At 44.2% G+C, this 12,943-nt stretch overlaps 1 long non-coding RNA gene across 2 annotated transcripts in view; it reads left to right on the top strand.

Moving 5' to 3' along the window:
* LOC149868755 (uncharacterized) overlaps positions 1 to 12,943 on the top strand; it is a 94,575-nt gene that overhangs the window by 38,678 nt on the left and 42,954 nt on the right. Inside the window, exon 5 of one of the 2 annotated variants that reach the window (XR_016441326.1) lies at positions 6,804 to 7,352. The exons of the other annotated variant lie outside the window; for it this stretch is intronic. This is a non-coding gene — a long non-coding RNA (uncharacterized LOC149868755). Of the gene's footprint in view, positions 1 to 6,803; positions 7,353 to 12,943 lie in introns of those variants that run through there. 2 annotated transcript variants of the gene reach the window in all.

The raw sequence follows: 12,943 nt of genomic DNA, 5'->3' as shown, positions 1-12,943 counted from the left end.
AGCGTCATAGCCCAGCCCCTGGCACGGATCTTTGAAAACTCCTGGCGCTCTGGTGTAGTGCCCGAAGACTGGAAGAAGGCCAATGTGGTGCCGATCTTCAAGAAAGGGAGGAGAGTGGATCCGGCTAACTACAGGTCCATTAGCCTGACTTCTATCCTGGGGAAGATCTTAGAAAAGTTTCTTAAGGAGGCCATCCTTGAGGGACTGGCCCAGGCTAACATTCTAAGGGACAGCCAGCATGGGTTTGTTGCGGGTAGGTCTTGTTTGACCAATCTCATTTCCTTCTATGACCAGGTGACCTATCACCTGGACAAGGGAGAAGAGATTGATGTCATATATCTTGACTTCAAAAAAGCTTTTGATCTGGTATCCCATGATCACCTCTTGGCCAAACTGCCCAGTTGTGGCTTTGGCTCCACCACGATCCGCTGGCTGGGAAATTGGCTTCGTGGTCGGACCCAGAGGGTTGTGATTGATGGCAGTCACTCATCGTGGTGCCCTGTGACCAGTGGGGTCCCTCAAGGCTCTGTCCTGGGACCCATACTGTTCAACATCTTCATTAACGATGTGGACATTGAAGTCAGGAGTGGACTGGCCAAGTTCGCCGATGACACCAAACTTTGGGGCAAAGCATCCACGCCAGAAGATAGGCAGGTGATCCAGGCTGACCTGGACAAGCTCAGCAAATGGGCAGACGAGAACCTCATGGTGTTTAACACCGAAAAATGCAAAGTTCTCCACCTTGGGAGGAAAAACCTGCAGCATCCTTATAGGCTCGGCAGTGCTACGTTGGTTAGCACTACAGAAGAAAAAGACTTGGGGGTCATCATTGACCACAAGATGAACATGAGCCTCCAATGCGATGCTGCAGCTACTAAAGCGACCAAAATGCTGGCGTGCATCCATAGATGCTTCTCGAGCAAATCCCGGGACGTCATTCTCCCCTTGTACTCGGCCTTAGTGAGGCCGCAGCTGGATTACTGCGTCCAGTTTTGGGCTCCACAATTCAAAAAGGATGTGGAGAAGCTTGAGAGAGTCCAGAGGAGAGCCACGCGCATGATCAGAGGTCAGGAAAACAGATCTTACGATGACAGGCTGAGAGCCATGGGACTCTTTAGCCTGGAAAAGTGCAGGCTCAGGGGTGATCTGATGGCCACCTATAAGTTTATCAAGGGTGACCACCAGGATCTGGGGGAACGTCTGTTCACCAGAGCGCCCCATGGGATGACGAGGTCGAACGGTCACAAACTCCTGCAAGACCATTTCAGGCTGGACATAAGGAAGAATTTCTTTACTGTCCGAGCCCCCAAGGTCTGGAACAGTCTGCCAGCGGAGGTGGTTCAAGCGCCTACATTGAACACCTTCAAGAGTAAATTGGATGCTTATCTTGCTGGGATCCTATGACCCCAGCTGACTTCCTGCGCTTTGGGCAGGGGGCTGGACTCGATGATCTCCCGAGGTCCCTTCCAGCCCTAATGTCTATGAAATAAATCTATGAAATCCTAACAGTTGGGGAAGCCTATCTGGCAAGATCTGGACATCATTTCCTGTGGTTTGCTGAGATGGATGACACAGTTCAGCAGCATCTCCTGTATAACTAGGCAAACCTCTTGGACTGCTGCTCTAGCTGTGGACTTACCAATGCTGAACAGGTTGGCAACAGAAGGAATTCTACTGGGGGTTGTGAGCTTCCAGATGGTGATAGTGATGCACTTTACTGGAATCAGGATGGTTTTATGCCAATATCCTGTTGCTCAGTATATAGGCACAGTTCAGTGACAATCTCTATGAATGTGGCCTGGCACATGTGGAAGTTCTGTAGCCACTGTTGGTCATCCCAGGTGCCAAGGACAATGTGCTTCCATGAGTCACTGCTCACCTCTCAAGTCCTGAAGTGCTGGTCAGTGGTTTGGAAATGCTAACAGAGTACCCCAGACTTTGTGGCATCTAGTAGGGCCTTGTTTTTCTTGGCCACATGGAAGATGTTGACCATGTTCATGAGGTTTGGTGGCTATAAGCACTGGTAAATGGCTACAAGTGGGAACTCATGCCCTGGAGACCTGCACAGGAGACTATATATGACCAAGAGTTATCTGTCAGTTTATCTCCAGGCAGGCACAACAAATTTCTCTGTCTCTGGCAAGATGAATGCAGGACAAAGAAGGGCCAGCATAGCTTCAGGGTCTATCAGTTTGTGTGAGATGGCTAAGGGTTCCTTTCAAGGCACAGGAACAGGAATTGCCATCTAGTGGTGGGATATCTAATGATTTCCACTGTAGGGCTGCCTTAGGATCTAACTGTTTTCTACCATAACATATGCCTCCACAAAACCATACATGCCTTGTTTGTGCAAAGGCAAAATACAGAAGAAAAGCTTTTTCAAGAGTTATGGCTGCACATTGAGCATAATCTTCAGCTCTCTCACCCTCATCTTCCCTTTCCTGCTTAGGCAAAACTAGGGAATTGATATCAGCTCTTGGCTGCTTTGCAAAAAGCTGCAACTGCAGTTGCTGCTGAAGACAGGACTCCATGGGCAGATCTAGGATTCTGTAAAGAGCTAAAAAACAGTCTGCAGGGCTGTGAAATAGAAAAGAGAGACCAAGCGCAGCTAAGTTGAAAATTCTTCAGTAAAGCTGCTTAAGAAAACATACCTTGATTAGCAGAATATCAAGACCATTATAAAGAAGACAGGGTCATGAACACCTGTTGAGTGACAAGCAATTAGCAGTAATCAAATAGAGTCTAATGAGCCATCAAGTCAATTGAATCCCTCATCAATGCTTGAATAAAAATGTTATTGCTGCCAGTCTGGGCAGAAAACCAGCACTCCAATGTTGGAAGACTATTTTTGAGGGGGGAGGCAGGGGCAGGAGGAGGGAATGTGCATGTGGTATGTGGGCAAATATGGCAATTTGGCCCAGAGTTAGTGAAAGGTTGCCAACTCCTGGTGAACGGTATTATTTAGCATAAGTATGGATCTTAAAATCTGACTCGCAGAAGTAGCTTTGTATGAGATGGGAGGCTTATGCAATCAGAGACTGCATTGAGCAGTTTAAGCATAAAGGGGCAGGCTTAAAGTTGAGAATTCACACTTGCATTTGGCAATCCCTGATTTGTGAATCCTTAGCTCTTACTCCATTGGGCCAGATTTGGAAAGCCTTACTCAGGTTGGGCAGCACATTACCCCAGGTGTCACTGGACTTCAGTGGAGCAACATCTAAAATCAAAATGTTCAGTGAGAACATGAACATATTCTGTTCCTCCACTATTTCCTAAAAAAGGGGAGGGTGGGGGGTTGTTTGTTTTTTAAAGTATTCCACAATTAAAATAATAATTATGTATCTTTTGCAAGATAAATCTAGAAAGAGGTCAGGGAAACTTGAATCTTGCTGCAGTTATTGTAATTTATCTCACGTACACTACTAAATCAGGAATAACATCATTGAATTTGGGTTAGTTACACAGATATAAAAGGGTATACCATGATCAGAATTGCATCTGCTGTAAGTGCTATAGATTTTTAGGTACTTTCTGAAATATCACATAACAAGATGAGTATTGTGTTAATAGCAATTTTCAAAAGATTTTCACAATTTACTTTAGTGGTGTAAAGAAAAAAGGCTAGATGACAGTGTTCACTAGATTCATGGGGACATTAGTTATTACAGAAAAGCAAAAGTCACCTTGGTTATATGTTAACTTCTATTTTTACAAAACAGAGTCCACATAAAAAAACAGCTGCACATTATGTTATTTCTGTGGGAAAGAGGGGAAGTTTTCTACCAAGTGAGGTATTTGTTTAATCCCTTTTTCCATTAGGGCACCTGGATCTATAACTTCATGTGATAAAATAAGTGTTATTCATATATGAGTGAACACAGTGTTTTGGTCCTTCTTCTGGGACTTACCACTGTTACTAGGGGACTCTTTTCTTTTACTGGAAGCAGTTATGAAAATCTCAGCAGGCCTTGGTACAATTATCGTGGCCTCTAGTTTCCATCTACTGCACTTCCAGCATTGCTGTTCCTAGCCAGTGGGAATTTAGCAAACTACTTGGAAGGAGATCTGGTCACTCAGGCATCAAAATCTACCTTCTTCTCACACACTAGATGGTACAGAGGCATCCTGAAAGCTTCATTGTGCCTTTTCACACGGTGTTCTCATCAGGGATTGGAGTCCCAGGCTTGGGAGATAGTGTCCAAAAATAAACACCTTTCAGTACTTTCATTACAGAGGGTTTGCTTTCTTTCTTCCCTTTGTCTCTCCTATGGAAATTAAGCACTCTGCCTTGACCCTCACTTGCTCTGCTAGGTTTAGGTGAAGGTAATGATCATAATGAATGCTCTTATTTTATCAGCTTTCCCCTACCTTTTGTGAGCTGAGGTAAGGCATGAACTTTCAGTACATTCCTCCTATCCGTGGATCTAACCCATAGACATCTGTGACAGAAGTACTTGAAAGCATGATTAAATGAACTAGACCAAGCTAGGCACATTTTGAAAAATAAGCACTATAATACTTCAATTTGCTGTAAATAGCAATTTACTTTGGTTATTTACTCTAATTACAGTGTTTCATCTTTACACAAGACTGTATTTAGGAACAAAGAAAGCAATGTCACTGTAAGGTGTATGCTATAATAGACACATTTATATTAGGCTTCAATGGAATTCTATGGTGTATCCAGCAATCCGGAGGCTGTTCTGACCACAGCCACTCTCTGCTGTTACTAATGCGTTTTGTTTTGTTTTATTTTGGTAAATATGCTCACTTATGTTGACCTTTTCCATTCTTCCATAAAATGCATTTGACACTTCGATTGCTACCATCAACTCTTCTCTCCATCATTATCTTAAGCAAAATAAGCTGTAATCTATTTGAAATGTCTACCCAGTACTATACAAAATCTAAAACAGTACATTTTATAGTGAACTATACAGAAATATTTTTTAAACCCCAGCAATGTTATAAATGAGCCAATGGTTCCAAATTTTTTTCAAAAGAAACAGGAAATCTAGTTATCTAGCAATCCTATTTATACACAGTAGGTAACCCTGGGTCACAGGGAGGGCTAATAAACAAGGACTGACAACCTATTTCTTTTAATGACAAGCTGACATATTTATTTGTATTATTCTACAAAAGTATTCACAAGACTCATCTGTCACACTAGAGTCTCATTCACCATCTCTGCAGACAGAGAAGGCACACAGGCTTACTGAGAGCCAGGTTACCTGAGTGAAAAATCAGCCTTTATGCAATCCATATATAATTTGTTGAATTGAAGCATGCAATATAAGGTTTTACCCACTCCAACAAAGCTGTCCATTTTCTGCAAAGTGAAATTACTTCTCCACAAAGTAATTACTTTTTAAAAAATGGACTGTATATTATGTTAAAATTGCATTTTCTAGTTCCTATAGACCAGTGGTTCTCAACATTTTTTGACTCAAGGTCCCACTCATTAGACTTGTGGCATTCCTTGGAAAATGCCAGTTCTTAGTTTTCACCCATTTTTTTGACTACAGACAAACAACAGAGCAGTTCTTCTGTTGTAAAGAACTCAGAAAGATCACAACAATTCAGAATGCTTTTAACACTATGGATTCCTATTTGAAATCTCTTGGTTTATATTGTGTAATGTTTGCATACCTAACAGCGCTCACATTGCATGGCACCCTGTGTCACCCTTGATAGGATCTCAAGGGACCCCAGAGTACCATAATACCCTGGTTGACAGTCACTAACTAATCTTCTTGCCTGAAATAATACCTGAGTATGACACCTCACAACTATTAAGGCAGTAAATCCAACTGTTTCTTTGGAGGCTATAAAGCCTCTTATAGTATTTAAAAACTACAATAATAATTCCTAGCTACAAACTGGGTTGTCATAAAATTGACTTACTTTCTTCTATTTGGGGTGGGATTTTCTGTACTCTCCATACTTTCTACAGCTAAACTGAAAACTCACTTAAGTTCAGGGATATGATTGCTCTTTTCTTGCCAAATGTGGATTTTCACTATTTGTCAAATGTAACAATGGTACCAATATGCATAGAGAAATAAAATAAAAATGACATATTTAAGTTAATTGATTTTTTAAAAGTAGACAAATATCAAGACTATCTACAATAATAGACATGAACTTGTTGATCTTGAAACTCCGGACTTTCAATAGGCAAAAACAACTGTTTTGTGTAAGATTTGGTATTTTTTGTACAAGTCAGTTAATGAAAGGGCCAGCCAATTTATTAGATCATTGAAGCTGGTGAAATTAAAAAAGAAAAGTATTTGGCCCAATAAATCTAGGGTTTTTTTATATACAAGTGTTCAATATGATTTTTTTCTGAATACTGACAGTACTCTTAAAATGTAATGGGATGGGATTTAAAAATTCAAATCTGGTATCTGGGATTGAAAACAGAATAATATTGCAATTTACATACACACACATGCACGCACGTGCACACACACACACACACACACACTCACACACACCCCTAGCTGGATTCTGTCCAGATTTAACAACTTGCTTGATCATGAAGAGTGTATAATGATAGGAAATGGCAGCTGTATATATAAACTAATTATTGTAACATAATTCTGTGATGATGACTATAAGAATTTTGGCCAAATCATGTTGTCAACAGTTAAAAAAGTTAAACTTATATACTGTAAAAAATCAATTGCAGTGAAGAAAAACAGGAAAAGTACTTTTAAATGCTCTAAATCTCAGGGGTTATGTTGTACAATGAAATTAATACATGAGCCACTCAGCAAATAGATCTTTCAATTTCACAGAAATGCTGTTTACGATGAAGAAGTGTCCAATCAACTGAACATTTAAAAAAAAAAAGAGTCCCGGGAATTTTACAGTCTCAGCATTTCATCTAAACTTTTCTAAAACTCTGTAAGTGCTCTGTAAAAACAATAAAGTAACCAACCTTTTAAAAATCATTTTGACATCAACTTCTATTTTATTGAGTTCTTGAAGCCCCCTCTGCCCCCTTTCTCACATGGAGTCATCATCACTTGCCTAGAAAATATGTTATTTTTGAATATCAAATATAAAGATGGTGTTATGATTCCTGCTTAAACTCTCACCTCATGAAAAGGCATTTTACCTTTTTCTTTCATCACGTACATTTAAAAAATAAAAATAATATTATTTAAGGCTTTTGGTGTTTTGCTTATTCCGTGTACCACTTTGCATTTCTCCTCTATTTTACTTTAAAAACACAATTTTTACATTAACATAATAATACCAGGAAGGTGCCATTATTGAGTTAGTTACCTCTTCCAGCCTATTCATGAATGAATAATGTTAGAATTAACATGAGAAATACTGCATTATTTATTATTTGATGCTTAACTGAGATATTAAAGGTCCAGTGCCTTTTAAATGTAATATATATTTCTGAATTGTGGTTTTGCTGGTTATAATAAACTCTTCTTTCCTTTTAAAATTATGTTTGTGTGTCTGACTAATGTTGGTAATTATATTAGTATAAAAATATTTTTTTCCCTTCATTTTGGGAAGCTCAAGTCTTGGAAATAAAGCATACAGACTGATATTCTGGCATTATTGAATTCTCTGGTAGTTTTAGCATTGACTTCCATGGGGCTAGGATTTCACTCACGGTAACTTAACACTGTTCAATGATTATTTGTTCTTGTTTAAACAAGATTGTTATTTATGTTGTTAAAGACTGTATATTAATATTTTATGGTTCAAAATACATGGTTTTGAATCTCTGAGAGTTAGTTTGCAAGGTAAGTATTTTCTGAGAGAGAGCATTTTCAGTATGAGCAAGCTGTCTGAAACTCATGCTGATAATGCTGTTGAAATTATTTTGAATGCAAGAAGGGTCCAGGCTAAAATTAAATGTTTAATATCATAATCAGAAAATAATCTTTTTAATTGTAAAAACCTAGTTTTTTACTTTTCTGAGGAAACAAAGGCAGTTTTAAAATGTCCAGGAACTGAACCTCTATTGCAAGCTTTTTGCTAATGTGTTTTTATTACAATCCCACTTAATTGTTAATGGGTTTTTGGGCTAGATATGGCATACCTGGTTACCCATCATTACTCATGTCTACTGAGCAAATATCATATACTTTTTCCAAGTAGTTCCTTCAGTAAGCAGGACGATATGGCTAAGTACAGCCATTCAAAAACCCTGAGTGAATTGATTCAATTTTTGCAGGTTAGTTTAACCTGCATAGATTGAACTGAGAAGCAAATGAATAGACATTCACTTTTGATTCTGGACATACAGCCACATGTCTGCAGTGGCTCAGGCTAGAAGCCAGGGGGTGATAGAGTGAGCCCTTTCTTCCCTTTGGCAGTGGCCTTAAGGCTAAAGGGAAGCTAAGCTGGGGGAGGGGAAGGGGAGTGGCTAGGCCCCAGCAGGCTGCTGAGTATGATTCGGGAGGGGTTTAAATCCCCACCCTGGCCTGTAGGGACCCCAGCTGGGGTGTGCCTGGAGTGCAAAGGGGGAAGGAGCCTTTGCCAGGTTTGTCCCTGAGTGGCAGGGGGCATGGCCAGCCAGTGGCCCAGGCAGCACCTCAGCCAAAGAGCGAAGAGGGAGGTGGGATTAATCCCCCTCTGCCTCCCCTCTCCCACCAGCACAGGACCCCAGCCAGGGTCTGCCAGGATTTTCCCCCCGATCACCACTTGAGTGGAAGCAGGTGGGCAAAGCCTGGCAGACCCCAGCTGGGGTCCCATGCTAGTGGGAGAGGAGAGGCAGGGAGGTTTAATTCCCTTTTGTCCTATCCACTTCAGCCTGCTGTTCCACACCTCCACGCCTTCCACTCCAGCGGGGAAAAGTCTGGCATGGGCTGCTCTGCCCCTACCAGGCAGATTGGGCTGTGTCCGCAGTCAAGTTTCCCACCCCTACTCTCTTGTCAGCCAGCCCTCACTGCTCCAGCTAGAGAGCAGAGGGGTGGGGACAACCCTGCTCTATTCAGGCAGATAGTACAGCCCAGCCTAGGGCCTCAAATCATCCTGAGAAGCTGGGAGGTTGTGATTTAACTTGAACCAGGAAAGGGCTCAGACAGAAGTTCCATAAACTGGTTTGACCTAAATCAGTTAAGTCTGATATACTACATTCAACCAGGTTTCTTTGAGACTAGTTTTGGCCATTTTGAAACTGGATTATGTGCACTGAACTTTTGTTCTGTTACAGATTTAAACCAGTTCCTGAACATTTATGGGTAACTTCCCTCCCTAGCCTATAAGCACTAGAGGCAGAATATTCTTATTGCAGAGGAAAGGAGAAATTATTGGACGAGCATGGCAAATAAGTATAAGGAGGACTGATCTTGTATGCTAAAGAAGCAAGAATGGAAGTCCAGACCAGAGTAAAGCAAAACCAAGGGAGGAGCTCTGTAGTTCATCAGAGACAAGCTTCAAGGTAAAATCAATGGGCAATAATGCTTCAAACAATAGTGAGGGGTAATTTCATTGTACATCTTCTTAAAATTAACTACTGTGGTTCATCTGATCAGGATGACTTTTATTAGGATAGACAGCCTGTGGATCACCCCAAAATAATTGGATCATGAAGAGAAGTAGGGTGGGATGAAGGGAGAGAGTGTATTTGGCATGTACTTGTGTAGTCATGCTTTTGTTGTAGTGGTTGCTGAGACTGCCTTGTCAGCAGGTTATCACCTAAGGCAGGGGTTGTCAAACAGAGTTACGTGTACTCCTGGGGGTACTTGGGAAGCCCCCAGTGGGTATGTGGCAGCAGCATGGAGAAGCAGGGGTACTTAAGAAGTGGTGGCACAGGGGGCAAGGCTGTCACTGCACACCACTTCCATGTGCCCAGGTACCCTTGCTTCTTCACACTTCCCATAGGTGGCAGAAGAAGGGGGATTATGAGGCTCAGCTCCCCTCAATGCGGGGCAGTGTTAGGGCCACAAGACAGCCCAGCTGTGGGCTTCCCACGGCTGCAGCAGGGGTGAGGAGGGGCACATATGCAGTGGTGACAGAGGGAGTGGGTCTAGGGGGCTGGAACTGGGGCTCAGGTAGGCACTCTGGGTGGGGCACAGGACTGAGCCATGAGCAGGTCATCTGGGGGGCATGGCTCCTTCTGCTATGTGCATCCCGGCAGGCATGGGGTGGGGGGTGCTCTCAGATCTGTGTGGGGCAGGGCAGGCTGCTGCTGTGGGCTGGGCCAGGGATGCACCAGGCTCTTCCTGGTGGGGTGGGGGCAGACTGTGCTGGGTAGGGCAGCAGTGGTACTGGAAGATGGCCGCACCCAGAGTGCATAATGGCCCCCTCTCCCACTGGGAAGAGCCTGACGCTGCCTTGGAAACAGCCCACAGCAGCAGTCCATCCTGCCCCACACAGATCCAGAGGCACATACTTCTATGTCCTTCTGGGATGCGTGCAGTGGCAGGAGCCACCATTTGTCCCTGCACCCCCTGGATGAACTGCAGCTCTGTCCCACGCCCTGCCCTGGGTGTGCAGGCTCTGTCCCCTGCTCTCTTGGAGCTCCATCCCCTCCAGCTCAGTGGTGCAACTGAGGCTGACCCTGCCCCAGCTCCTGGCTGGGGGCCCTGGGAGGTGTGGGGCTGGTGCCAAGGTGGGGAGACAGCCAGGGCTAGGGGCAATGGATTTGTTGGTGTGGGGGGTGCTGGCACTGGGCAATGACCCTGGGCATGGGGAAAGGAACAGGTGCAATAGGCCCTGGCTCTAGTCCCAGCCCTGGCCCTGGCCCCAGCCCAATCCTGGGTCTGACTCGGCTCCTTCCCTATCCCTGCTGGGTCCCAGGCCCAGCCCACTCTCCGTAGGCCCTTTTGCCTCCCCTGCAGACCTTCCTGCAGCTGGCTGGGCAACACGGGGGGGGGGGAGGTACTGCCATCAACACCTCTCCCCCTCCCCCATTGCCTGTCCAAAAGGGGGTACAGTCTAGAAGGGGTACACACAGAAGGTGTACACTCCTTAAAAAAAGGTTGAAAACCCCTGACCTAAGGGATCATGGTATTGGGAAATGTGGAATACCCTGTTCACATAGTGTGTCCTCTGCTCTGAGATAGAAGCATCATGTGATGTGACTGTCAGAGGCAATCAGATTGTGGTGCAAACTCCAGAAGAGGCACTGCTTGCAGAAGGGATGGGAAGCAGTGGTGCTAATGAGGTATCTTTTTTGTTTTGTTTTAGCTGTAGAAAACCTGATTTCAGTCTTGAGTCCAGCCTTAATATTGGAAATCAGTTGAACCTGGTGTTGGGCAGAGGGAGGAGAGAGATAAGCATTCATCAGTCCAGGTAGATGTGTACTGGTATGGTACTGGGCTGAAGAAGTGGAATTAATTGAAACTGTGGGTTGCTTCACTGAATGAAATATTAGTTGTATGGAGAAGTCCCTAAAGGGTCCTGACTGGGAAGCTTCAGTCTCTCATTTTGCATGTGTACAATACACTATTAGGGCTGTACAAAGTTTCACTGGCCATTTCATTTCAACAGTTTTGACCAATTTCAAAAACAGCAAAATCAGAATAAAACAAAGGCTGTTGAAATAGCTTCGGAACAATACATGGCTGGTCAAAATGTTTAGAAAGTAGAAAAGTTTTTACTATAGGCTGGGGATGGGAAGTCAGTCCAGCTGGGCTGACTTCCCATCCCCACTGCAAGATCTGGTAGGGGCGGCAAGGCAGCCCAGCTGCACTGTCTCCGGCCCCTGGCGTGATCTAGTGCAGGGGACAGAGTAGCAGCCCAGCTGGACTGCCTCCTGCCCCAGTGTGATCTAACACAGGAGATAGGCTGCCTCCCACCCTGGCATGATCTTGCGCTGGGGATGGCGAGTCAGCCCAGCCTTTCTGTTTCGATGGAATGCAATGCAATGGAATAGCTGTTTTGACTCAGAATGAAATTCAATACTCAACACTGTTCCATCAAACTGTTGAAACTCAAGGCAAAATGGAATGGTGCTGTTTTGCACAGCCCTATACACTCTTGTTACATGAGAAGTCAAAGTTACTTGCTGCCTTTGCTTCCATCAGAAAGGGCTTTAATGGGGTATATAGCGATGTCCTATAGAGTCTAGATCATGCAGGACATTTATATTCTCTGCAAGGCTGCCAAGCATCCTGCCCTATCATAGAAACATAGAAGTAGGGTCAGAAGGGACATTGTAGAACTTCAAGTCCGACCCCTCGCCTGGGCGGGAGAAAACACTGGACTCAGATGAGTCCAGCCAGGTAGTCACCAAGCCTCTTCTTAAAGACCCCCAGGGTAGGAGCCAGTACCACTTCCCTAGGAAGCTGGTTCCAGCTCCTAGCCGCCCTAACTGTGAAGTAGTTCTTGTGGATGTCTAATCTAAACCTACTCTCTAATAATTTGTGTCCATTGTTCCTTGTCATGCCAGGGGCGCTAGGGGAAACAGCGTCTCCCCCAAACCCTTCTGATCCCCCCTAGTGAGTTTATAGACAGTCACCAGGTCCCCCCTCAGCCTTCTCTTGTGAAGGCTGAACAGGTTTAGGTCCCGCAGTCTTTCATTGTAGGGTCTGACCTGTTGTCCTCGGGTCATGCGGGTGGCCCTCCACTGGTCCCTTTCAATGTTGTCCACATCCCTCCTGAAATGGGGCGCACAGAACTGGATGCAGTATTCCAGCTGTGGCCTGACCAGCATCGCATAGAGGGGGAGGATCACCTCCCTGGGTCTACTTGACATGCACCTGTGGATGCACGACAAGGTCCGGTTAGCCCTGCCAACTGTGACCTCTCATTGTCGGCCCATGTTCATCTTGGAGTCAATAATGACTCCAAGATCCCTTTCTGCCTCCGTGCTCTCAAGAAAGGAGTTTCCCATTCTATAAGTGTGCTGCTGGTTTCTACTGCCTAAGTGCAGCACCCTGCACTTGTCAGTATTGAAATGCATCCTGTTTATGTCAGCCCACTCCTGTAACCTATCCAGATCTTGCTGCAATCTTTCCCT

The sequence above is a fragment of the Crocodylus siamensis genome, chromosome 3 (assembly GCF_052110815.1).
Source record: "Crocodylus siamensis isolate JL-2025a chromosome 3, ASM5211081v1, whole genome shotgun sequence".
Taxonomy (NCBI): Eukaryota; Metazoa; Chordata; order Crocodylia; family Crocodylidae; genus Crocodylus; species Crocodylus siamensis.
Note: the sequence above shows the minus strand (reverse complement) of the source record. Positions and strands in the feature narration are given on the sequence as shown.